A 26,908-nucleotide genomic window follows, 5' to 3' on the forward strand; every position below is an offset into this window, starting at 1 on the left:
AATTGGGACTATCATTTCTCATGAGTCCATCCCAATTCCTTATTGGGTCAATTTTGGGGTCATAGACTCTCTTTCTCAAGAAGAGTTAAACCCACAAAGCTTGAATCAGTGTTTGCAACCACCAATTCTAAATTAAATCATAAATTCAACCCAAATAACAAACACCCATAGTCAATCTAACCTTAGATGGCAATATCCATCAATTACCCACACTAGGGTTGATCCACAACCCTAGCTAATGGGTTTAGCCACTCATGCTAGATACGGAAATTGAAGAGATAGATAAAGAACTAAACATATTAATTAATTACTAAGAAGAAACTACAGTAATCTATATTTAATGGAAAGCAAAATATGCCAAAAATGGCTACAACACCAAGCGCAGCTTTTTTCTCTAGTTCCCAGATAAATCGATCCCTAAAAAAATAGTAAAATGTTCTATTTATACTAGGATGGAAAAACTGGACAAAAATATCCCTGCGGGGTCAGTGTGGGCCGCACAAAACGGATCGTGGCCGCACTGGCGCTTGAACTTCAACTGTTTGATGACTTGAGTTGGGGGACGCGGACCACGTGGCAGTGTACCGCGGCCGCGATGGCAACTGGCGCGGTCCACACAGTCGTGACCACGGACTGCGTGATCAAAGATGCCTTTCCCTTAACCTTATGAACGCGGACCGCACAGCGCAGGAGTGCGGCCGTGAAGCTCCACCGCGGACCGCGAAGATCCTACCACGGCCGCGTGCCTTTTAGCCTGAATATGTCAAGTCTCTGAACCTCCTAGTGCGGTCGCGGTAACTGTTGTGCGGTCCGCACTAGGCCCTTTCTTCTTCAATTCTCTTGGTCTTTGGTACTTCAGCATGTTTCACTCCTTTTTGAGCCGATCTTTGACATTTCGTCACTTTGTCGATCAAACCTGCGATCAAGCACAATTTGTGAGCATTTAGGAACTAATTTGTAGCAATTTATATTAAAAGCATAGGCAAGCAGGGGCAATAACACGTTAAAATCCTAACTTATCAAAACCCACATTACCCGAGTGCAATCATCAATAAAAGATACAAACGATTTAGCACCTAAAATATTTGAAACTGTAGATGGCGCCCAAATGTCACTATGAATGAGATCAAACGGAAACATAGTTCTTGTATTATTGACAGAAAAAGAAACACGCCTATGTTTGGCTAGTTCACAATCATTGCAATGAAAACACTATTGTTAAACCCTTAAAAAATAGAGGGAACATAATCTTGACAATTTGAAAAGAAGGATGACCCAAACGATGATGATAAAGCCAAATTATTTATTCACTAAATATGACTGACTCAAATATGAAGGAGCGAGGGAGAGAATTCAAAGCTTCATTCTTTAGGTTCAGGTTTTTCAAGTAATAGAGCCCGTTTCTGACTTTAGCAAGCCCAATCATCTTCTTGGTTTCCTGTTCCTAGAAAATACAATAGGAAGGGAGAAAAATTACTTGGCAATTAAAGCGAACATGAACCTTTTGAATTGAAATAAGATTAGCAAACAATTTTGGAACATGAAGCACATTTTTAAGGCATAGAGAATTTAAGCGAACAGCTCCATATCCGACTACAGTAGCGAAAGAACCATCAGCAATGGTAATTTTTCTATGGCTTAGTCAATGGGTATAGGACGAAAAGTATTTAGAAGAAGAGGTCATGTGGTCTGTTGCTCTAGAATAAACTATCCACGGGAAGAAATTACTTGTCATGACATTAGCAGTACAACAAAGAGAAGAGATACCTGAGAATGTTAGAGAACATGTACCTGTCTCGGCTGGATTACTTTTGTCTAAAGAACTAAGCAAACCTTTCAGCCTTTTAATATCTTCTTGACTGATCTCCGGATTTGACTTAGCAGAATTAGTCATGTTGGTGAGTACTTGCAACATAAGCATGTCTTCCTTTCTCGCCCTTATGGTTATTGTTCTGTGGTTTACCGTTCAGCTTCCAGCATCTCTCTTATGTGGCGATATTACAGTAGGTGCAATAGAAGGAATCTCTATTGAATTGTTTTGAAGCATTTATTGGCTTGGTAGAATTGTCCGATGGCTGTAGCATGCTATTTTCCTTTTGCCCAGCCCCCTTTACAACAAATGTTGATCCTTCTCCGGCTTGAGTGTCAAGCATAACACTCTTACGCCCTTCTTTAGCCCGTACAATTGAAATTGCTTCATTCAGTGATGAAAGTTCCTCTTTTTCCAATATTTGTACCCTTACTGGATCAAGTTCAACATTAAGTCCAGTAAGAAAGTCATATGCGCATTCCCTTTCTATAAAGCGCTTTAACGTTACTGCATCTTCTGGGCATCGCATCTGAATGCATTGGTTTTTTTTAGCGACAAATACGCATTTTATTCATCTCCGACAGCATATTACATTGGGTTGAGGGAGAAGCCAAAACCTATAAACTCCCTAAGAAAAGGTTGAAAGATAGACAATTCTATCTTTTTATACAAAACGAAGTGTTTAAGGATTACCGCCAGACGCACTACTTTCAATCACGGTGGATGATAAACAATGCCAGTCTTTTTCTTGTTTGATATACGAAAATTAGGCAGATTCCATCTATCAACATTAAGGATCCCTCTAATGTGACTTTGAAGGGATGTAAAGTTGTGAAAGATTTGCTTTGAGAGAGATTATAGCTCAATGCTACCATCCTGTCAGTAGCATGGTTAGCTTCCCTGACGCAGTGTGTCAAGACAAACCCATTTTGTTCTTTATGTCTTCTTAATTCTTCCACTTCTTGAGATATTCGCCAAGAACTTTTGTAGAATCCATTCACACAGTCTACTAACAATTTTGAATCACTTTCAGCTATAAAATGATTCAACCTTTTAGTAATGCACTAATTAATACCAAATAACAGAGCTTGTGCTTCTGCCCAGTTACTCGTTCCAGGCCCCAAAAGGAGGATGTATGCGCAAATTAGGTGGCCATCATTGTTCCTAATCACTCCTCCCCCTCCACAAATGCCATCTTTGCAATTTGGTAGTGATTAATCTCTTGCCACAGCCCCTGCAAGAGATTGGAATATTCAGTGACTGATCGTGCCCTCTGCTTCATGGCTGTAACCTTCGTCTTAAGTTCATATATTCGGGATGCATCATTTACCTTTGAGTATGGTTTGTTGGATTGCTTTCCATATCTCCTTAGCCGTACTCAGAAACATCACTGTATCACTTATTTCTAGAATCATTGAATTCCAGAGCCAAGACATGACCATTGAGTCTTGCTCATCCCAGGCTTCAAACTTGGGATCTTCCTTAGACGGGCCCGTACCCAACAGATGACTTAACTTTCCTTTGCCTTTCAAGAATGTCCGAACGAACTGTGACCATTTCAGAAAATTTTGTCCATTCAACTGGTAAGGTGCTTGGACATTTTGCTAATCACCGGTTGTGGTGATAGCAGGACTGATCTCGGTGGTTTCAGGCATTTTATCCTTGACTTTCAGGTTTCAACAAGTCCACAAGGAAAATAAAAAGTTTCAATCTCAAGAGAATGATGAGAAATGAGAAGGAATTCTCTCAGGAAAGATCCAAAAGCTCTGATACCATGTTAAAAGTTGAAGAAAAAGGTATATTGTCTTTCTCATCTTCACAATGTACAGACTAGGGGTTTATATAAAGAGATTACAAATAAAGCTAGCTAGAGATATCTCTACAAATCAGGGATACAGATCGTATCTAATCTTCCTAGGATAAATATGGAAAAAATATCTCAGCTATTTACGGAAATATATCTTCCCTAAAGTTGTTGTACAACTGTAACAAATATTTTCCTAATCTGACAGTTATAAATAATATAATAAAGAGTAAACAAACAAACTCCATAATAAGAAGACTTTAAAAGGTTTTTTTTTCAGTTTCTAGTACTAATTTATCGTTATATACTTTTAGAACAAATAATAGAACATTTACTTTATGTTATCCATGACTGTCATGTTCAATGTGCGTCCATAGTAGTTGCTTTTTTAACTCACCAACAATATCTTGAAGACACTTAATCGCAAATGGACCATATATACTGATGTCATAGTTTTCCCAATCAAATGTATGATAGTAGTCCAAGAACCTATACAACCAAATTCACAAATCATTGGTTAGTATATACTTATGTTGAAATAACAAATACTAACTTACAGACTAACCACCAAAGGGCCATCTACAGATGAATAAAATCGATTAATTATATGCAAAACCAGTATCTCTAATGTGTAAGTTGAGATCAATCCGGACTGAGCACCAAGAATCCTACCCTCATAGTAGCACCAGGCTTTGATCAAGATATTGTTGTGCTTAAAAAGATGGCTTCTCCCAAAGTAATGGTTGACGTGTAGAATTTGCAATAGAGGGTGACATATCAGGTAAAAAACAAAAATTAACTGCAACAGAGCTTTTAATTGAATAAAAGCTCAATAGAAGTGGGATTAGGAACAAGAGGGATATAGGCAAAACAGTAATGGGCAGCTCGTAATCTGAAGGTGTCTTCCCTGCCCTCCTCTTTTCCATTGATGGTTTGAAAGGGATAGAGAAAGAAAAAAGGATGTGAAGTGACCTCGCATCACAAGAACAGTGACTGAAAATCATCAGGAATATGACTTAATGTTTATTCAACGGACGCTACACAGATGACAGTATTGGGATTTTTTTTAGCAAAATTGCAATAGATTTAGACCTGTTTAAGAAAGCTCAAAGAACAGAGTACTGTCACTTCATTAAAGGAGATGTCTACAGAGATATGTTGCACGAAGCAATTTACAATCTTCACCTGACAACACAAAATCAAAAGAATAGATAATCAACTATGTACTTTACAATGGATATCAAGAATAGATATCTATTGTCACTACACTAGAAAGTTCGTGGAATAGCTTTAACAAGAGGTACACAAACAATTAACTCTCACCCTACAAGAAAATAATTAGAAGAACCGCAGAAATAGTAATGACATTTAGACAACAAATGTTTGACCAATATACAGATAAAAAAGTAAATAGATCATGGTTTCAAAAAAAAAAACTAAGTGGATCATAAAAAGAGTACAACTAAAATGCTTAATTCTCTATCACAAATTTATTTGTACCTACTTTAAAATTTCAATTAGGAGAAAACAAATTGCAAATGTTGGGGTAGAAATCAAAAAAGCCTAGAAACTGAATCATCATTTTCTTATGATAAAAAATAAAACTATGCGCTTTAACATTTTACTTCGTTATAAATAATATAATAAAGAGTAACAAACAAACTCTATAATAAGAAGACATTAAAAGATTTCTTTCAGTATTTCTAGTACTAAATTATTGTTATGTACTTTTAGAACAAATAATAGAACATTTACTTTATGTTATCTGTGACTATCATGTCCAACATTCGTGCATAGTAGTTACTTTTTTTAACTCATCAACAATATCTTGTAGGCACTTAATCGCAACTAGACCATATATACTGATGTCGTAGTTTTCCTATTCAAATGTATGATAGTAGTCAAAGAACCATTACAAGACCTAGAAATTCAAAAATCGCATTTGGTTATTATATACTTATGTTGAAATAATAAAAAATAACTTACAGACTCAGCGCTAAAGGTCCACCTACAGATGAATGAAACCGATTAATTATATGCAAGACCGGTATCTCTAATGCATAAGTTGAGATCAATCCAAACTGAGCACCAAGAATCCTACCCTCATAGCAGCACCAGACTTTGATCAAGATAATGTTGTGCTTAATAAGATGGCTTCTCCCAATGTAATGATTGATCTGTAGAATTTGCAGTAGAGGGTGACATATCAGGCCAAAAACAAAAAATAACTGCAACAGAGCTTTTAGTTGAATAAAAGCTCAATAGAAGTGAGTTTAGGAACAAGAGGGATATTGGCAAAACAGCAATAGGCAACTCGTAATCCGAAGGTGTCTTCCATGTCCTCCTCTTTTCCACTGGTGGTTTGAAAGGGATAGAGAAAGAAAAAATGATGTAAAGTGACTTAGCATCACAAGAACAGTGATCAGGAATATGACTTGGTGTTTATGCAACGGACGCTACAAAGATGACAACATTGGAATTTTGTTAGCAAAATAGCAATAGATTCAGACCTGTTCAAGGAACTCAAAGAACAGAGACCTGTCACATCATTAAAGAAGATGTCTACAGAGATATGCTGCACGAAGCACTTTACAATCTTCACCTGACAACACAAAATCAAAAGAATAGATAATCAACTATGCACTTTACAATAGATATCTATTGTCATTACACTAGAAAGTTCGTGGAATAGCTATATCAAGAGGTACACAAACAATTAACTCCCAACCTAAGAGAAACTAATTAGAAGAACCGCAAAAATAGTAATGACATTTAGACGAGAAACATTGACCAATATAGAGACAAGAAAGTAAGTGGATCACGGTTACCAAAAAAAAAACTAAGTGCATCATGAAAAGAGTACAATTAAATGGTTAATTCTCTATCATAAATTTATTTGTGCCTACTTTAAAATTTCAATTAGGAGAAAAAAAATTGCAAATGTTGGGATAGAATTAAAAAAAAAGCCTTGAAACTAAAGACACCATTTTTCTTATGATCAAAAATAAAACTATGCGCTTTAACATTTTATTTCGTTATAATTAATATAATAAAGAGTAAACAAACAAACTCTATAATAAGAAGACTATAAAAGATTTCTTTCAGTATGTCTATAACTAATTTATCTTTATATACTTTTGGAACAAATAATAGAACATTTACTTTATGTTATCCGTGACTATCATGTGCAACATGCGTGCATAGTAGTTGCTTTTTTACTCACCAACAATATCTTGTAGGCACTTATTCGCAAATGGACCATAAATACTGATGCCATAGTTTTCCCAATCAAATGATTGATAGTAGTCCAAGAACCTATACAAGACCTACAAATTCACAAATCACATTTGGTTATTATATACTTATGGTGAAATAACAAATACTAACTTACAAACTCACTGCCAAAGGGCCATTTACAGATGAATGAAACTGATTAATCATGTACAAGACCAGTATCTCTAATGCATAAGTTGAGATCAATCCAGACTGAGCACCAAGAATCATACCTACAAAATAATGTTGTGCTAAAAAAGAAAGCTTCTCCCAATGTAATGGTTGACCTGTAGAATTTGCAATAGAGGGTGACATACCAGGCCAAATATAAAAATTAATTGCATCAGAGCTTTTAGTTGAATAAAAGCTCAATTGAAATGAGTTTAGGAACAAGAGGGATATAGGCAAAACATCAATAGGCAACTCGTAATCCGAAGGTGTCTTCCCTGCCCTCTTCTTTTCCACTGGTGGTTTGAAAGGGATAGAGAAAGAAAAAAAGATGTGAAGTGACTTAGCATCACAAGAACAATGATTGAAAATAGTCAGGAATATGACTTGGTGTTTATTCAACAGACGCTACAAAGATGACAACATTGGAATTTTGTTAGCAAAACAACAATAGATTCAGACCTGTTCAAGGAAGCTCAAAGAACAGAGTACTGCCACTTAATTAAAGGAGATGTCTACAAAGATATGCTGCACGAAGCACTTTACAATCTTCACCTGACAACACAAAAGCAAAAAAATAGATAATAAACTATGCACTTTACAAAAGATATCAAGAATAGATATCTATTGTCATTACACTAGAAAGTTCGTGGAATAGCTATATCAAGAGGTACACAAACAATTAACTCCCACCCTAAGAGAAACTAATTAGAAGAACCGCAAAAATAGTAATGACATTTAGACGAGAAACGTTGACCAATATACAGACAAGAAAGTAAGTGGATCACGGTTACCAAAAAAAACTAAGTGGATCATGAAAAGAGTACAACTAAAATGCTTAATTCTCTTTCGGAAATTTATTTGTACCTGCTTTAAAATTTCAATTAGGAGAAAAAAATTGCAAATGTTGGGATAGAATTAAAAAAAATCCTGGAAACTAAGACATCATTTTTCTTGTGATCAAAAATAAAACTATGCGCTTTAACATTTTATTTCGTTATAAATAATATAATAAAGAGTAAACAAACAAACTCTATAATAAGAAGACTATAAATAATTTCTTTCAGTATTTCTATAACTAATTTATCGTTATATACTTTTAGAACAAATAATAGAACATTTACTTTATGTTATCCGTGACTATCATGTGCAACATGCGTGCATAGTAGTTGCTTTTTTACTCACCAACAATATCTTATAGGCACTTATTCGCAAATGGACCATATATACTGATGCCATAGTTTTCCCAATCAAATGTATGGTAGTAGTCCAAGAACTTATACAAGACCTACAAATTCACAAATCACATTTGGTTATTATATACTTATGGTAAAATAACAAAATAGTAACTTACAGACTCACCGCCAAAGGTCCATCTACAGATGAATGAAACTGATCAATTATATGTGAATATTTCTAATGTATAAGTTGAGATCAATCCGGACTGAGCACCAAGAATCAAACCTACTAGATAATATTGTGTTAAAAAAGATGGCTTCTCCCAATGTAATGGTTGACCGGTAGAATTTGCAACAGAGGGTGAAATACAAGAAAAAATACAAAAATTAACTGCATCAGAGCTTTTAGTTGAATAAAAGCTCAATAGAAGTGGGTTTAGGAACAAGAGGGATATAGGCAAAAAAGCAATGGGCAGCTCGTAATCCGAAGGTTTCTTCCCTGCCCTCCTCTTTTCACTGGTGGTTTGAAAGGGATAGAGAAATAAAAAAGGATGTGAAGTGACTTAGCATCACAAGAACAATGATCAGGAATATGACTTGGTGTTAATTCAACTGACGTTACAAAGCTGACAGCATTGGGATTTTGTTAGCAAAACAGCAATAGATTCAAAACTACTGAAGGAAGCTCAAAAAACAGAGTACTGCCACTTCATTAAAGGAGATGTCTACAGAGATATGATGCACGAAGCACTTTACAATCTTCACCTGACAACACAAAATCAAAAGAATAGATAATCAACTATGCACTTTACAAAAGATATCAAGAATAGATATCTATTGTCATTACACTAGAAAGTTCATGGAATAGCTATATCAAGAGGAACACAAACAATTAACTCCCACCCTAAGAGAAACTAATTAGAAGAACCGCAAAAATAGTAATGACATTCAAACGAGAAATGTTGACCAATATAAAGACAAGAATGTAAGTGGCTCACGGTTACCAAAAAAAAGAAACTAAATGGATCATGAAAAGAGTACAGATAAAATGCTTAGTTCTCTATCACAAATTTATTTGTACCTGCTTTAAAATTTCAATTAGGATAAAAAAAATTGCAAATGTTGGGATAGAATTCAAAAAAAGCCTGGAAACTAAGACATCATTTTTCTTATGATCAAAAATAAAACTATGCGCTTTAACATTTTATTTCGTTATAAATAATATAATAAAGAGTAAACAAACAAACTCTATAATAAGAAGACTATAAAAGATTTCTTTCAGTATTTCTATAACTAATTTATCGTTATATACTTTTAGAACAAATAATAGAACATTTACTTTATGTTATCCGTGACTATCATGTGCAACGTTCGTGCATAGTAGTTGCTTTTTTAACTCACCAACAATATCTTGTAGGTACTTAATCGCAAATGGACCATATATACTGATGCCATAGTTTTTCTAATCAAATATATGATAGTAGTCCAAGAACTTATACAAGACCTACAAATTCACAAATCACATTTGGTTATTATATATTTATGTTAAAATAACAAATACTAACTTACAGACTCACCGCCAAAGGACCGTCTACAGATAAATGAAACCGATTATCTATATGCAAGACTAGTATCCCTAATGCATAAGTTGAGATCAATCCGGACTGAGCACCAAGAATCATACCCTCATAGTAGCCCAGGCTTTGATGAAGATAATGTTGTGGTTAAAAAGATGGCCTCTCCCAATGTAATGGTTGACCTATAAAATTTGCATCAGAGGGTGAAATATCAGGCCAAAAACAAAAATTTAGTGCAACAGAGCTTTTAGTTGAATAAAAGCTCAATAGAAGTGGGTTTAGGAACAAGAGGGATATAGGCAAAACAGCAATGGGCAACTCGTAATCCGAAGGTGTCTTCCTTGCCCTCCTCTTTTTCATTAGTGGTTTGAAAGCGATAGAGAAAGAAAAAAGGACATGAAGTGACTTAGCATCACAAGAACAGTGATTAAAAATCACCAAGAATATGACTTGGTGTTTATTCAATAGACGCTACACGGATGACAGCATTGGGATTTTGTTAGAAAACTTGCAATAGATTTAAATCTGTTCAAGGAAGCTCAAAGAACAGTGTCCTGCCACTTGATTAAAGGAGATGTCTACAGAGATATGTTGCACGAAGCACTTTGCAATCTTCACCTGACAATACAAAATAAAAAAATAGATAATCAACTATGCACTTTACAATAGATATCAAGAAGATATCTATTGTCATTACTCTAGAAAGTTCGTGGAATAGCTTTATCAAGAGGTACACAAACAATTAACTCACACTTAAGAGAAACTAATTAGAAGAAACACAAAAATAGTAATAACATTTAGACAAGAAATGTTGACCAATATACATACAAGAAAGTATGCTCATCACGGTTACCAAAAAAAGAAACTAAGTGGATCATGAAAAGAGCACAGCTAAAATGCTTAATTCTCTATCACAAACTTATTTGTACCTACTTTAAAATTTCAATTAGGAGAAAACAAATTGCAAATGTTGGGGTAGAAATTAAAAAAGCCTAAAAACCGAAACATCATTTTTCTTATGATAAAAAATAAAACTATGCGCTTTAATATTTTACTTCGTTATAAATAATATAATAAAGAGTGAACAAACAAACTGTATAATATGAAGACTTCAAAAGATTTCTTTCAGTATTTCTAGTACTAATTTATCGGTACATACTTTTAGAAAAAATAATGAAACATTTACTTTATGTTATCCGTGACTATCATGTGCAACGTGCGTGTATAGTAGTTGCTTTTTTAACTCACTAACAATATCTTCTAGGCACTTAATCGTAAATGGACCATATATACTGATGCCATAGTTTTCCCAATCAAATGTATGATAGTAGTCCAAGAACCAATGCAAGACCTACAAATTCACAAATCACATTTGGTTATTATATATTTATGTTGAAATAACAAATACTAACTTACAGACTCACCGCCAAAGGACCGTCTACAGATGAATGAAATCGATTAAATATATGCAAGACTAGTATCTCTAATGCATAAGTTGAGATCAATCTGGATTGAGCACCAAGAATCCTACTCTCATAGTAGCACCGGGCTTTGGTCAAGATAATGTTGTGGTTAAAAATATGGCCTCTCCCAATATAATGGTTGACCTGTAAAATTTGCAACAAAAGATGACATATCAGGCCAAAAACAAAAATTTAGTGCAACCGAGCTTTTAGTTGAATAAAAGCTCAATAGAAGTGGGTTTAGGAACAAAGAGGGATATAGGCAAAACATCAACGGGTAGCTCGTAATCCGAAGGTGTCTTCTCTGCCCTCGTCTTTTCCATTGATGGTTTGAAAGGGATAGAGAAAGAAAAAAGAACGTGAAGTGACTTAGCATCACAAGAACAATGATTGAAAATCACTAGGAATATGACTTTGTGTTTATTCAACGGACGCTACACAGATGACAACATAGGGATTTTGTTAGCAAAATTGCAATAGATTCAGACCTGTTAAAGGAAGCTCAAAGAACAGAGTCGTGCCACTTGATTAAAAGAGATGTCTACAGAGATATGCTGCACGAAGCACCTTACAATCTTCACCTGAAAACACAAAATCAAAAGAATAGATAATCAACTATGCACTTTACAATAGATATCAAGAAGATATCTATTGTCATTACATTAGAAAGTTCGTGGAATAGCTTTATCAAGAGGTATACAAACAATTAACTCCCACCCTAAGAGAAACTAATTAGAAGAACCACAAAAATAGTAATGACATTTAGACAAGAAATGTTGACCAATATAAAGACAAGAAAGTAAGTGGATCACGGTTACCAAAAAAAGAAACTAAGTGGATCATGAAAAGAGCACAGCTAAAATGCTTAATTCTCTATTACAAACTTATTTGTACCTACTTTAATATTTCAATTAGGAGAAAACAAATTGCAAATTTTGGGGTAGAAATCAAAAAAGCCTAGAAACTGAAACATCATTTTTCTTATGATAAAAAATAAAACTATGCGCTTTAACATTTTACTTCGTTATAAATAATATAATAAAGAGTAAACAAACAAACTCTATAATAAGAAGACTTTAAAAGATTTCTTTCAGTATTTCTAGTACTAATTTATCGGTACATACTTTTAGAACAAATAATGAAACATTTACTTTATGTTATCCGTGACTATCATGTGCAGCGTGCGTGCATAGTAGTTGCTTTTTTAACTCACTAACAATATCTTGTAGGCACTTAATCGCAAATGGACCATATATACTGATGCCATAGTTTTCCCAATCAAATGTATGATAGTAGTCCAAGAACTAATACAAGACCTACAAATTCACAAATCACATTTGGTTATTACATATTTATGTTGAAATAACAAATACTAACTTACAGACTCACCGCCAAAGGATCATCTGTAGATGAATGAAACCGATTAACTATATGCAAGACTAGTATCTCTAATGCATAAGTTGAGATCAATCCGAACTGAGCACCAAGAATCCTACCCTCATAGTAGCACTATGCTTTGATCAAGATAATGTTGTGGTTAAAAAGATGGCCTCTCCCAATGTAATGGTTGACCTGTAAAATTTGCAAAAAAGGGTGACATATCAAGCCAAAAACAAAAATTTAGTGCAACAGAGCTTTTAGTTGAATAAAAGCTCAATAGAAGTGGGTTTAGGAACAAAGAAGGATATAGGCAAAACAGTAACGGGTAGCTCATAATCCAAATGTGTCTTCCCTGCCCTCGTCTTTTCCATTGGTCGTTTGAAAGGGATAGAGAAAGAAAAAAGGATGTGAAGTGACTTAGCATCACAAGAATAGTGATTGAAAATCACCAGGAATATGACTTGGTGTTTATTCAACGGATGCTACACAGATGACAGCATTGGGATTTTGTTAGCAAAATTGCAATAGATTCAAACCTGTTCAAGGAAGCTCAAAGAACAGAGTCCTGCCACTTGATTAAAAGAGATTTCTACAGAGATATGCTGCATGAAGCACTTTACAATCTTAACCTGACAACACAAAACCAAAATCAAAAGAACTGATATCTATTGTAAAGTGCATAGTTGATTTTCTATGGTGTGCATAGTACCTTGTGGAGTTATGCTTGAGAACTAGTCCACTTTTACATCCTTATCTGTGATCTACTTTTGCCCAAACCATCTGCCACTTTAACATGACAACATCAACAACTGCGCCTCAATCCCATCAATCCCAAGCTAGTTCCATCTATCACTTCAATTGCAGCCATAAATCAGCTTATATCTTATATCTTTGTCCAAATCCAAATCTTCAGTGTGATAATGTGTCATGAACTTCAGATCTACCGTCTTATGTTTTCCTTGCTTTAATAACTAAATTAGCAAACTAGTGCAAAGCTTAGACTCAGAAGAGAAAATGTATGATCTTGGAAAATATTCTTTTTAAACAGATTTAACATACTGGGTGGACAAGAAAGATCTCTTTAACAGGGTGGCAAAAGTAGATTTCTGCCATGACGCTACTTAGGTGCACATATCCTCATAAATATAGACGCAAAGAAGATGCAAAACATAACTCGCTTAGGCAATGATAAAGAAACTAAATAACTTTTAGAAGCAGGTCAAAGAGGGCTTGTCTTTATTAGTTTGAAACTCGAAAAAGATGTTCCCCTCCACTACGTCATATAAAATGGAAGATATTTAACATCAACCGCCTGCAATTGATATCACAGCGTGTGTGTTCTGTTTAGAATTCTAATACCCAGGATCTCTTGAGTCAATATTAGCCGCTGCCATTTGTGCAACAGTACAAGTTGGTAGCACAACTGCTTAGGTTACTACCATACAATAACAACTAAACCTCAGTCCCAAATAAAGTCGGGGTCGCCAATATGAATCCTCACTTCTTTCATTAAGCTACACTCATATCATCATCGTACCAAAATAAAATAAGAGTAGGAGTGAAATATTATATATCTATACACACACACATATATATATATTAAAAGTTCTATAACAAATTTAAAGCAAATTCCTAACTAGTAAGTATTACCTATATGGATCTTTTTCTTTCGTTGTGCCCTATCTTTAGTTAGATCTGCATTGATTCCAAGAATTTGTAGGTCTCTCGAGACAACTTCCTTCCATGTGATTTTAGGTCTACCTTGTCCCCTTATAACACCTTCACTCACCATATTTTCACATCTGCGGGCTGGTGCATCTATAGGGTGACGCAGGACATGACCAAGCCATCTCAAGCAGCCTTTTCTCAATTTACCCTCAATGTGTGCTATTTGATGAATGTGGTCATTTTTAATCTTATCTAATCTTGTATGACTGCACATACATCTTATGGATATGTTGGAATTTAGTAGCCCAACATTCACTACCATATAACATTATCGGTCTTATAACTATTCTATGGAACTTCCTTTTACTTCGGTAGGCATCCTTCTATCACATAACACCTCAGTAGGTGTCACACCTCCTTTTTCACTACACCCGCAAAGGTATAAAGGAGTTTTTTCACTTAAAGGACAATCAGAACGGGATTTGTTATTAAGATTCAGAGTCGCCACTTGGGAGATTAATGGTGTCCCAAGTCACCGGTTGAATCCCGAACCGAGGAAAATATGACTCTGTCAACAGTCCGCGAACCAAAAATCTGAGTAAGGAATTCTGTTAACCCGGGAGAAGGTGTTAGGCATTCCTGGGTTCCGTGGTTCTAGCACGGTCGCTCAACTATCGTATTTGGCTTATTTATCTGATTTTAATACATTTTGAAACTTATGTGCCAATTTTAACTTTCAACCGCTTTTACTCAATTTTTAAATGAAAGTTGAACGTCGTCTAAAACATGTCTTTAGATTGCGTCACATGAAATGCACCCGCAATCCTGAACACATTTTATTCAACATTTGGGATTTAATTTGGGTCACATGAGATGCACACCCGAGTTTAAGAAAGTAACTTTATTAAAATACGCGCCTAAAGCGACTAACGCGTTATTATCTTTGGGGGGCGTGAAATTCGCTAAACGACCCATCCCGAATTCTAAGTAATTTAATACAGACATTTATTGAGGGCCCCGTGATTTAGCCATTTTATTTTGCAAGGCTCATCTCAGTTTATTATTTAAAAGGCATACATGAAAGCAACTATGATTTTCTATTTTATTTGTCTCTAATAATAAAAGAAAACGTCCTAATTAATTTGTTACTGGACCAAATGATAATTATGCACCACAGTCTAGCCATTGGGCTCCAAGATAAGCCCACCGAAAGGAAATCACACAAGATTGACCAATTGTTGACTGTGGCCCAGGACCAAACGGGAGCCAATATTCAGGAGGCATGCGTGAGCCCAACCTCACAAAAGGACCTCATTTCGAGCCCCAGGGACTACGACTAGATTTCAGTCACGATTTGGCACGTTTGAAGGCCTCAAGACTCAAGGCCAGATTAACGACTAATTCCCCAATGAGTTTCCAATTGTAATAATGCACAGAAATCATCAATATGCTAACAAATGACCTCAAACAACCAATATGATATTTGTACATTGAATCACTATTTTTGTGACGAGTCAAGCTCAATGTCCTATTGATATCCAAATAAACTAAATTATGCAAGGGTGATTACTGATTTGAATTAAACCTGAGACTGCCAAATTAGAAAATACCACGAGTTCTAGTTAACAAGGCTTAAGAACAGATTCTACGTGATTGGAACATTTGGACACTATTGCACCTCAACCATTTTGATTCCTGATTCGAATTAACACACAGTAGTATTAACATCAGTCATAATTAGTACAAATAAGGCTTGTGGCTTCCAAAATCATTTTTGTTCTTGCTGTTCTAGTTAACTTCTGGATAAAAAAATTTACACTACAAAGCGAAACTAACTGATAAGCTAATGAATGACTGCTGCTCTAATAGTTCAGTAAGTCCATTACAAATTCATAAATTCAAAAATCCAAAATAGTTCTACTTACAATATCCAAATTATGGTCTAACCATTCTGATCTACAAGCTTGTGAACTAACTTTCATTTAACCAAATATACTGAAATCAAATAAGTCTAGGCAGTCCAATTACAGTCAAACTTAATACAAATAATGCATTTATCTAATGAACATCAGGATTGAAAATTAAAACTAAACAACATGTGAAGAGTTCATATGAAATTTAAACAACATCTTCTTCATTTAATACAACCATTGCTCATACATGTGGATTGATTTTCCACCTCAATTGAGTCTGTAAGAAAGGTACCTGGAAGTGAAAACAATGAGAAGGAGTAGATCAGCAGTAGCAAACGATAATCACAGCCAATTCTAATCCAGAAGCAATCTCAAATGAAGTCAACAGATGATAGGACACCAAATTATACTGGAAATTGACCCCAAATGACTTGAATAATACCACACTGACATGAAAATGCACCAATATACTCTGAAACTTTCAACAGACCCAAACCTCAACTAAAACCAACTTGTTCAAACCTAGGTTCACTCGAAATCACTCAGAAGCATCTCTGGAACTTCAAGCTACTAGAAACTGAGCTAAAAATGCAAATCAACTAACTAAAACTAGAAATCAGCTAAGAGATTGAATGGAATAGTACTGTTTTTGTAGTTTTCTCAATTTTTTTTTTGGTTGTTGTTTGTTTTTTTTTTTTTGAAGATTTCAGAAATTTAAAATTCAAATCACAAGTGAAAATTGACTGAATAACTTCAGATGTGTGTAAACTTGGATAGGTTTTTTGGGGGGAACTTTTTTTGAGCTGAAAAACCTCTGTTTCAAGGCATCAATGATGCCCTTTTATAGGCACCAAGAGGGCAGCCCTGAAAACTTCTATTTACCCTATTGGTCCTTCTTTTTTTACTCAATTTAGTCCCTTAATTTCTAACTTATGCATCAAGTCACTATCCTAACAATTATTAAAATTCAAATTGAACCCCTTCTAGAAAGATCTAGAGAACTCTAGTATTAACTAGATCATTATTCTCCTAACCTAAATACCCAATTTGCCCCCTGATTATCCCTGACACTACTAACATTCTAATCAACTATATCCAATCCTCCTAAAGCTAATTGTCTCGCAAATGAACAATGAATATCAAATAAATCTAAACTCAACTAACAAAAGTACTAATTAAACTAGACGAGAATCAAACAGTTTCAAAACAATTTGGAAACAGAATTAAACTAAAAATCTAAAAGAATCAAATTACAAGAAGGGCATTCGACTAAACTAATCAATTTGAACTAATTAAGCTAATATTTAATACTTAAACTAACAGAACAAAACAACAATCAAACTAAAATTAAACTAAACTAAAAAAAATCAAATCAGTGTTGAAATTAGACAAAACCACAACTAATCAGAAAGTTAAGAGACTTATTCATTCTTTTAGTCAGAAGAAGAAGCGAAGAACATAGAAAGATAACAAAAAAACGAGGACTCACGGCTTGACTCGAACTCTTTGATTCAAAATTCGAGCGGTCTTGGTGATATTTGAACCTCGCCAAGGGTCGATTCTTCACAAGGAGAATAGGGAAACTGTGTATTACCAATTTGGTAAATTTCAGAGAAATTAGGGTTTCCGGCCAACCTGTGATGTAATATTCGAGACGTTCCACTGATATTTGAGGGAAAATGGTTGTGGATTTGAGTTGAGGGAGTTGAGGAGAGTCAATGGTGTAAATTTGGTCGGATTTGGACGAGTTTGCGTTTTGGCCGGAAAATTTCGATCGGAGATTCGAACCAAGTGGATGGGATTCGAGGAATGCTATGGCCAGATTCGAGATGAGGGAGAAGAGGAGATTCTAGGGTGTTATTTTGGTCTGGGTTGGAGGCCAGCGCCGCCATCGACGGTGAGGGTTTGGGGCGGCTAAACTAGGGTTCTTCTGAGGAGGGTTAATGAAAGAGACGATGGAGGGGGGGTGAAGGGGTTCGGATAGTCTTATACTAATAAGACCCCACTTCTCCACCGTTGGATTGATCAACCTCGACGGCCTGGATTGATCGACGCCAAACGGCGTCGTTTCGCTAAGGGAAGGGAAGGCCGGGTTGAGACGGGGTGTGGGCCTGGTCTGGGGTGTGTTTGGTCCGATTGGGCTGCGTATTTGGCCCAATTATGGATAGCTTCTTTTCCTCTTTTTTTTTAATTGTTTTTCTTTTATCTCCTTTATTTATTTTTTGTATTTCATTTTGTATTTTTCTGATTTTGTAAGAATGCAAAAGTAAAATAGAGTCCTAGTATATTTCAAAGTTAAACTAATTAACTCCTAAAATTGTTTAAAATTTATTTCATGACAATTTCAACAATTAACAATTAACAATTAAAAATGCAAAAGTGGACTATTTTTGTTATTTTCTTTATATTTTGTTCCAAAACAAACTATCCCCTAATCAATCCTAAAATATGAAGTTAAATCCTAAATGCAAATGCCAAATGTATTTTTTTTTTTTTGTATTTTCATATGAATTAAAATGGACAAAAAAATGCAAACAATTAACAGAAAAAGACACAAAATTCACAAAATTGTAAAATAATGAAAAAGATCATTTTGTTTGAATTTTGGGAATAATTCATATATAGGGCAAAAATCACGTGCTCACAGCTGCCCCTCTTTGCCCGGAAACAGGAAGAGTTTTCGTGCAAAGATAAGTGAGCAAATACGAGCGATTTTTGCCCATTTGAATACTCCGTGGAAGCATTTTTGAAAGATTTTACCGCACCCTCCTCCCGAGGTTGCCTACATATCCTTGGCTAAAAAGGAATCAGGTCAGTGTAGTTCGGGAGTGTCTGGTAGCTGGAACTACCAGGAGCTGTGATTTCACTGCGACTGCTGCTGCTACTGTTTGCTGACCTTCCTTATTACACCATGGCAAAATAAAAGAAGCTAAACTAATCTATGACCTATGAATTACAAAATCCTATCTGAATTCTTCAAACTTGTTCTTGTACTTCCTTGTTGTCTTGTGTTCTCTTGGTAAAATCCCTTGTTGCCATTGCAAACTACAAACTGAGGTGTTGTTCCTTTCTTCAAATTGCTGAACTTGAATGTATTCCCTTGTTGTACGGGTGGGCTCCTGACTTCTTGACTTGGAATGTATCCCCTGCTCTCCAGGCGGGCTCCTGACTTCTGAACTTGAAATATATTCCCTGCTCTCCAGGCGGGTCCTGACTTCTGAACTTGAAATGTATTCCCTGCTCTCCAGGCGGGCTCCTGACTTCACAAAATAGACAAAACCAAGAATTTTGAAAGCTAAAACTTTAAATTGTACTCCCTTGTTCTCCAGGCGGGCTCCTGACTGCTGCGCTGGAATGTATTCTCTGGTCTTCAGGCGGGCTCCTGACTGCTGCATTTGAAAGTATTCCCTGCTCTCCAGGTGGGCTACTGACTTCAACTCGAAATGTATTCCCTGCTCTCCAGGCGGGCTCTTGACTTCACAAAATAGACAAAACCAAGAATTTTGAAAGCTAAAACTTTAAATTGTACTCCCTTGTTCTCCAGGCGGGCTCCTGACTGCTGCACTGGAATGTATCCCCTGCTCTTCAAGCGGGCTCCTGACTGCTGCATTTGAAAGTATTCCCTGCTCTCCAGGCGGGCTCCTGACTTCAACTTAAAATGTATTCCCTGCTCTCCAGGCGGGTTCCTGACTTCACAAAAATAGACAAAACAAAGACAATTTTTCTGCCCCAGTTTGGTGACTGGGCACATATGTGAATGTTAAACCGAATCACATTACCAAATATTACTAAGAATTTGAAAGCTAGGTCCCATTATGCAGGGGGGTCATGACAACTCAAAACGACAGTTTTAAATCTAAGTTATATCTTCTACAGGTGTGACTTCTGCTAAATCTTGTTATCTAAGGGAATCTTTAAACTACTCCTCATTATCCAGAAGGGCCCTGAAAATCAAAGGTCAAATTTTATCTTAAGGGTGACAACCTCATGTATGAATTATACTACCCTACAGCAGAGTTTACGCTAAATGTTGTTATCTAATTGAAATATTAAAGCTATGTCCCATTATTCAGGAGGGTCCTGGAAACTCCTAATTGAATCTTGTCTCGAACATGCACACTTCTGAGCCAACTTATATTCCTTTGGGATACATTTATGCTAGATTATGCTATTTCTGAACTTTAAACTAGGTCCCATTTTCCAGGTGGGTCCTGAAAATTAAGAGCAAACCTGTTTGGTGACTGCCTTTCTCCATAGAGAGTCCCTCTGAAACAAACGAACTTTTCTGCCCCTGTTTTAATCAAAGAAAATTTGTCAGTTCAAAAATGGTGGTTAGTTGGCGGCATTCTTGCTGGAGATCTTTCTGCTGCATTGTTTTGTTCCGACTGGCTTCCCAAACTGACCCTGAACCACTTTGACTTTCTGACTGACCTTCGAACCCCTGACCTTTGACGAACAGAGTGTTCCATACTCATGTTGTTGTTTTGCCTCTGACCCTTTTATCCAAACCGTTGCGTCTCCCATGACATTACCAAACCATTCCACCGATGAAACTTCCGGTGATTCCTTGTAACCCCCCCTCTCAAATCACGTTATCCTTAGTACGCTCTGACCACGTTGTGCTTTGCAAATTTGGAAGCTGGTAGTGAGCTTTGACTTGCTTTGAACAAGACTGACATTAAAACATCTTAGACAAATGAACCCAAAAGAAAATGAAATGCAATGACTTTGCGGGTTAAGGATAAGAAGAATCCAAAACCAGATGACTGCTACGAAAGGAAAAAGGGAAAGAAACTTATCTGACCGGAACAGCTGATACCAATGGTCATGACATGCATTTCGGACTAATCAGCCCAATCTGTCCAACTACCCAGCTCTTGGTCGCCACACTTTGTTGCCCCAGAATTTCCATCACTTGATTACTTTACCCAAACCTTAACCTTGTTCATCATGCGGTGCCTTGAAAGATTTTCACCAGCATATCTCTTTCATTCATTCATCTCTCAACTCCCTTTTTCCTTACGGTGCCCGTGAGGGTTTTCACCAATAAGACTCTGTCATTTTAATTTCTCTCAACTCTCATCGCCTTACGGTGCCCGTGAAGGTTTTCACCAATAAGACTCTCATTTTAATTTCTCTCCTTGCTTGTACCAGAGTGTTGCCCCTGACGTGAATTAATTTTACCTGTTTGACTTGGCATTTCTCAAAGACTGATCAGAAGGTCTTTCTTTGGACCGTAATGTGGGCTTTGGACGGGGTTAGAAAGAAAGGGTATGAAAGGCTCAAAACAATTTCAAAATGGGTTAAAGTTACAACTTTCGGAATCTAATTTCTTCCACAACAACCACAACTTCTGCCCCAGTTTCTTGTTGGGGGACTTTTAGATTGGTATGACTGAACCTCAGCGAGGCTACCTACGTACCTTTTCGGGATCAAGTCAAACGTAGTTCACGTCATAGAGACTACGTTGTTGTGTTTTTTTCCTTTTCTGTTCTTCTTTTCCTTTCTTTTCTTCATTTTCTTTTCTTTTCTCCCTTTCTTTTCACTTTCAATTTTCTTCTTCTTTTCTTTTCTTTCTTTTCTTCCTTTCTTTTCACTTTTCATTCTTTTCTTTTCTTTTCATTTTCTTTTCGTCAGCACTCGTGTTTCTTAATGGTGCCATTGATTCCGAAAGAGGGATATGAAAGAAAATAAGTAAGGCTCAAAGGGGATGACAAGGGGTAAAAGTGTTTAGATAGCAGAACAAAACGCCTTCGTCATTTCAATCTTTAAAATATGTCAAATACAAACAAGTACAATCAAAATAAAGAAATCATACATAGTATCTCTTGACCGCATCGGAATTGATGGCCATTTCTACACATTTTCCTTCCACATCTGTCAGATATAATGCACCATTAGACAACACTCTGGTTACAACAAATGATCCCTACCAATTTGGAGCGAACTTTCCCGTTGCTTCGGCCCAATGAGGCAAAATACATCTCAACACTAACTATCCCACTTCAAACTTCCTCGGACGCACTTTATTGTTGTACGCTCTTGCCATTCTTTGCTGGTACAACTGACCATGACACACTGATGCCAATCGCTTCTCGTCAATCAAACTCAACTACTCAAGGCGGCTTTTCACCCATTCATCTTCATCGATCTCAGCCTCCGTAATGATTCGAAGAGACGGGATTTCCACTTCTGCGGGTATCACTGCTTTCGTACCATACACCAAAGAGTAAGGAGTTGCCCCCACCGAAGTACGAACAGTGGTGCGGTATCCCAACAATGCAAAAGGCAGCTTTTCATGCCACTATCTAGATCCTTCCACCATTTTCCGGAGTATTTTCTTTATATTCTTATTGGCCGCCTCAACCGCACCATTTGCCTTAGGGCGGTATGGAGTAGAATGATGATGAGTAATATTAAACTGCTCACATGTCTCCTTCATCAAATGACTGTTGAGATTAGCTCCATTGTCTGTAATAATCACTTTGGGTATCCCAAACCGACAGATAATGTTTGAATGCACAAAATCCACTACAGCTTTCTTGGTCACGGACTTGAATATTTTAGCTTCTACCCACTTGGTAAAATAATCTATAGCCACCAAAATGAACATGTGCTCATTTGACGCTGCTGGCTCAATTGGCCCAATAACATCCATGCCCCATGCAACAAAAGGCCATGGTGTGGACATCGTGTGTAGCTCCAAGGGTGGAGAATGAATCAAATCTCCATGCACCTGACACTGATGACATTTGCGTACATAGCTGATGCAATCCCGCTCCATCGTGAGCCAATAATATCCTGCTCGGAGAATCTTCTTTGCTAAAACATACCCGCTCATATGAGGTCCACAAACTCCGACATGTACCTCAGTCATGATAGATGTGGCATGTCTCGCATCAATGTATCTCAACAACCCTAGGTCTGGAGTTCTTTTGTACAACACTCCTCCACTAAGGAAAAACCCGCTTGCCAACCGTCGAATTGTTTGTTTCTGATCACCCGTGGCCTGTACCGGATACACACCCATCCTGATATATTCCTTGATGTCATGAAACCATGGCTCACCATCAAGTTCCTCTTCCACCACATTACAATAAGCGTGCTGATCGCGGACCTGAATCTGCAAAGGGTCCACGTAAGCCTTATCCGGATGGTGTAACATCGACGTCAGAGTAGCCAACGCATCGGCCACTTCATTATGAATCCTTGGAATATGCTTGAACTCTATTGACTGAAATCGCTGACAAAGCTCATGCAAACATTGTCGGTATGGTATAAGCTTTAAGTCCCGTGTTTTCCATTCTCCTTGAATTTGGTGTACCAATAGGTCTGAGTCACCCATGACCAAGACTTCCTGGACACCCATATCTACAGCTAATCTCAAACCCAAGATACATGCCTCATATTCTGCCATGTTGTTCGTACAATAGAAACGAAGCTGAGCTGTAACAGGGTAATGTTGCCCTGTTTCAGAAATAAGTACCGCTCTTATTCCCACGCCTTTCATGTTTGCAGCCCCATCAAAGAAAAGTTTCCATCCTGGCTTCTCAACTTGTTCCAACTCTTCAACATACATCACCTCTTCATCAGGGAAATAAGTCTTCAAAGGTTCATAATTTTCATCAACCGGATTCTCGGCCAGATGGTCCGCTAAGGCCTGTGCTTTCATTGCAGTCCGAGTCACGTAGACAATGTCAAACTCTGTGAGCAGGATCTTCCACTTTGCAAGCCTCCCTGTGGGCATAGGCTTCTGAAAGATATACTTCAAGGTAAGTAGTATAAGATGACAAATAGAGTTTCAGCTTCTATGCCACCCAAGTTAGGGCGCAACATGTCCTTTCAAGATGAGTATACTTAACTTCGTAGGGCGTGAACTTCTTGCTGAGGTAATAAATGGCCTGCTCCTTCCTTCCAATGATATCATGTTGACCCAATACACAGCCGAATGAATTGTCCAATACCGTTAAATATAGAATCAAAGGTCGCCCTGGTTCTGGCGGGACCAACACGGGTGGATTTGACAAATACCCCTTTATCTTATCAAACGCCTCCTGACATTCATTTGTCCACTTGACCGCAGCGTCTTTCTTTAATATCTTAAAGATAGGCTCACAAGTTGTCGTGAGCTGGGCGATGAACCTGCTGATATAATTCAATCTCCCCAACAAACTCATCACCTCGTTCTTGTTCCTCGGAGGTGGCAATTCATGGATGGCCTTGACTTTTGATGGATCTAGTTCAATACCCCGGCGACTGACTACGAACCCCAACAACTTTCCAGACGGTACCCCGAACGCGCATTTTGCAGGATTAAGCTTGAGATTGTACCTGTGAAGCCTTTGGAAGAACTTTCTCAGATCCCTGACATGGTCAGATTGCTTTCTAGACTTTACGATCACATCATCCACATACACCTCGATTTCCTTGTGTATCATATCATGGAATATTGTTGTCATTGCCCTCATATAAGTTGCCCCAGCATTTTTCAAACCAAACGGCATGACCCGATAACAGTATGATCCCTATGGCGTGATGAATGCCGTCTTTTCTGCATCTTCCTCGTCCATTAAAATCTGATGATAACCCACGTAACAATCCACAAAAGAACCAATCTCATGTTTGGCACAATTATCAATCAATATGTGGATGTTCAGCAGCGGAAAATTGTCTTTTGGACTTGCCTTGTTAAGATCTCGATAATCGACACACACCCTGGTCTTGCCATCTTTATTCGGCATAGGCACAACATTAGCTAACCAAGTGAGATACCGTGTAACCCGAATGACCTTCGCATCAAACTGCTTTGTAATCTCTTCTTTGATCTTTACACTTATGTCCGTTTTGAACTTTCTCAGCTTCTGCTTGACAGGAGGGAATGTCGGGTCAGTGGAAAATTTGTGAACCACTAAATCAGTACTTAGCCCAGGCATATCATCATACGACCATTCAAAAATATCTTTGTACTCAAACAATGCTTTGATTATCTCTTCCTTGAGTTGTGGCTCCACATGAACACTTATTTTAGTTTCACTGACATTGTCTTGGTCCCCTAGATTAACTGCTTCTGTGTCATTTAGGTTAGGTTTGGGTTTTTCTTCAAAGTGACTTAATTCTTTACTAACTTCCTCATAGACCTCGTCATCATCATATTCCACCACATCATCACACTCAATTTCTTGTATTATTATTTTTGAGTTAGATTGGCTTTTAAAATTGGGCCGAAGATTCCTCATGCATGTCATGTCATTGATATCAGCATAAAAAGAACTGTACAGAAAAGAAAAGAAAAAATGGAAAGAAAATTAGGAATTAAGAAAGAAAAGAAATTGCACTTCATTGAATGTAAAGATAACATGGTTTTAATTCATCCAAACGGACGGAACATAGCAATTGAATTACAAACCCTGGAATAATCCAGGTGAACAAAAGGAAAACAAAACCCACTACCGCAACTCCCTCCGAGTTGGAAGAGGAGCGGCTTCCCAGTTGTTGACATTAGCACGTGGCCCGATGTACTGTATATCTGCTTTGCTTGACCCTTCCCCAGTCTCAACCATGTTTACCTCAGCAAATACCCTCTCAAGCCCTTCTTCCAAGTTCCCATCTGCACCAATCAGTGGACTAGACACCTTTGCCAATAATTGCCTCCCGATACTTGGCCTGACGAAGGACCTGGATAGACGTGGAATTGGTTTGGGAAGAACCCAGACTCTTTTCTTCATCTGCGGGCTCGTCTCACATTCGCCGCCGTAGGCTTGAACCCCAGCCCAAATGTATCCAGATTCTTGGGCAAATAAATTGGCTGAACAATACCTTGCAAATCAGAACCTAACCCTTTACCTGGTACAAACCCGTTTTTCAACATTTCAGAGGCTACCATGACAGTTGCAGCCGTTATTCTGGGAACTGAGACGCTTTTACCTTCAGGAACCTTTTCTAGCGAGATTGTGTCGAAAACCTGGTAAACCCACGGCCCCTTATCATCATCAGTCTCTTTGAAGGGTACGATGGCATCACTTACAGTGCTCATGTTGTCTTCCCCATGTACTACGATCTCTTGTCTATCCCACTCGAATTTGACCATATGATGTAGTGTAGAAGGCACCGCTTTGGCAGCGTGGATCCATGGTCGCCCCAAAAGAAGATTATAAGACACCGCCACGTCTAACACCTGAAACTCCATGGTGAACTCGACCGGCCCAATTGTCAATTCAAGTACGATGTCGCCCACTGTGTCTGTACCACCACCATCAAACCCTCGAACGCAGATGCTATTCTTATGAATTCTGTCCTCATCAATCTTCAACTTGTTCAATGTAGATAAAGGACAGATATTGGCACTGGACCCATTATCAATCAGTACTCGAGTGACTACCAAATCTTCATATTTCACGGTCAAATAGAGAGCTCTATTATGTTCTGTACCCTCCACGGGCAATTCATCATCAGAAAATGTCACTATGTTTACCTCAAAGATTTTGTTCGTGATTTTCTCCAAATGATTCACTCAAATTTTATCGGAGACATGAGCTTCGTTCAATATCTTCATCAGAGCCTGGCGATGTTCATACGAGTGGATAAGTAATGAAAGCAACGAGATTTGGGCTGGTGTTTTCCTTAGCTGCTCAACAATAGAATAATCTTGCATTTTCATCTTTTTCAAAAACTTTT

General features: G+C 37.2%; 1 long non-coding RNA gene across 33 annotated transcripts; it reads right to left on the reverse strand.

The window, feature by feature from the left end:
• Positions 1-307: 307 nt before the first annotated feature.
• Positions 308-14,053, reverse strand: LOC107766436 (uncharacterized). Of its 33 annotated transcripts, none has more exons than XR_012710576.1 (20): positions 13,363-14,053; positions 13,190-13,282; positions 12,663-12,845; positions 11,762-11,854; positions 11,235-11,417; positions 11,059-11,161; positions 9,918-10,428; positions 8,418-8,998; positions 8,241-8,343; positions 7,518-7,610; positions 7,121-7,174; positions 6,838-6,940; positions 6,125-6,216; positions 5,716-5,791; positions 4,707-4,799; positions 4,012-4,103; positions 3,141-3,476; positions 1,792-3,044; positions 1,326-1,444; positions 308-916 (listed from the first exon to the last, which is right to left on the reverse strand). It is a non-coding gene; the product is annotated as an uncharacterized LOC107766436 (long non-coding RNA). The 33 variants fall into 33 exon arrangements; XR_012710590.1 differs by lacking the exons at positions 308-916; positions 1,326-1,444 and adding an exon at positions 9,635-9,737 and having other exon boundaries at positions 1,452-3,044; positions 9,918-9,992; positions 10,249-10,428; positions 13,363-14,052; XR_012710569.1 differs by lacking the exon at positions 1,326-1,444.
• Between the last annotated feature and the right edge of the window lie 12,855 nt (positions 14,054-26,908).

The sequence above is a fragment of the Nicotiana tabacum genome, chromosome 6, assembly GCF_000715075.1.
Source record: "Nicotiana tabacum cultivar K326 chromosome 6, ASM71507v2, whole genome shotgun sequence".
Taxonomy (NCBI): domain Eukaryota; kingdom Viridiplantae; phylum Streptophyta; class Magnoliopsida; order Solanales; family Solanaceae; genus Nicotiana; species Nicotiana tabacum.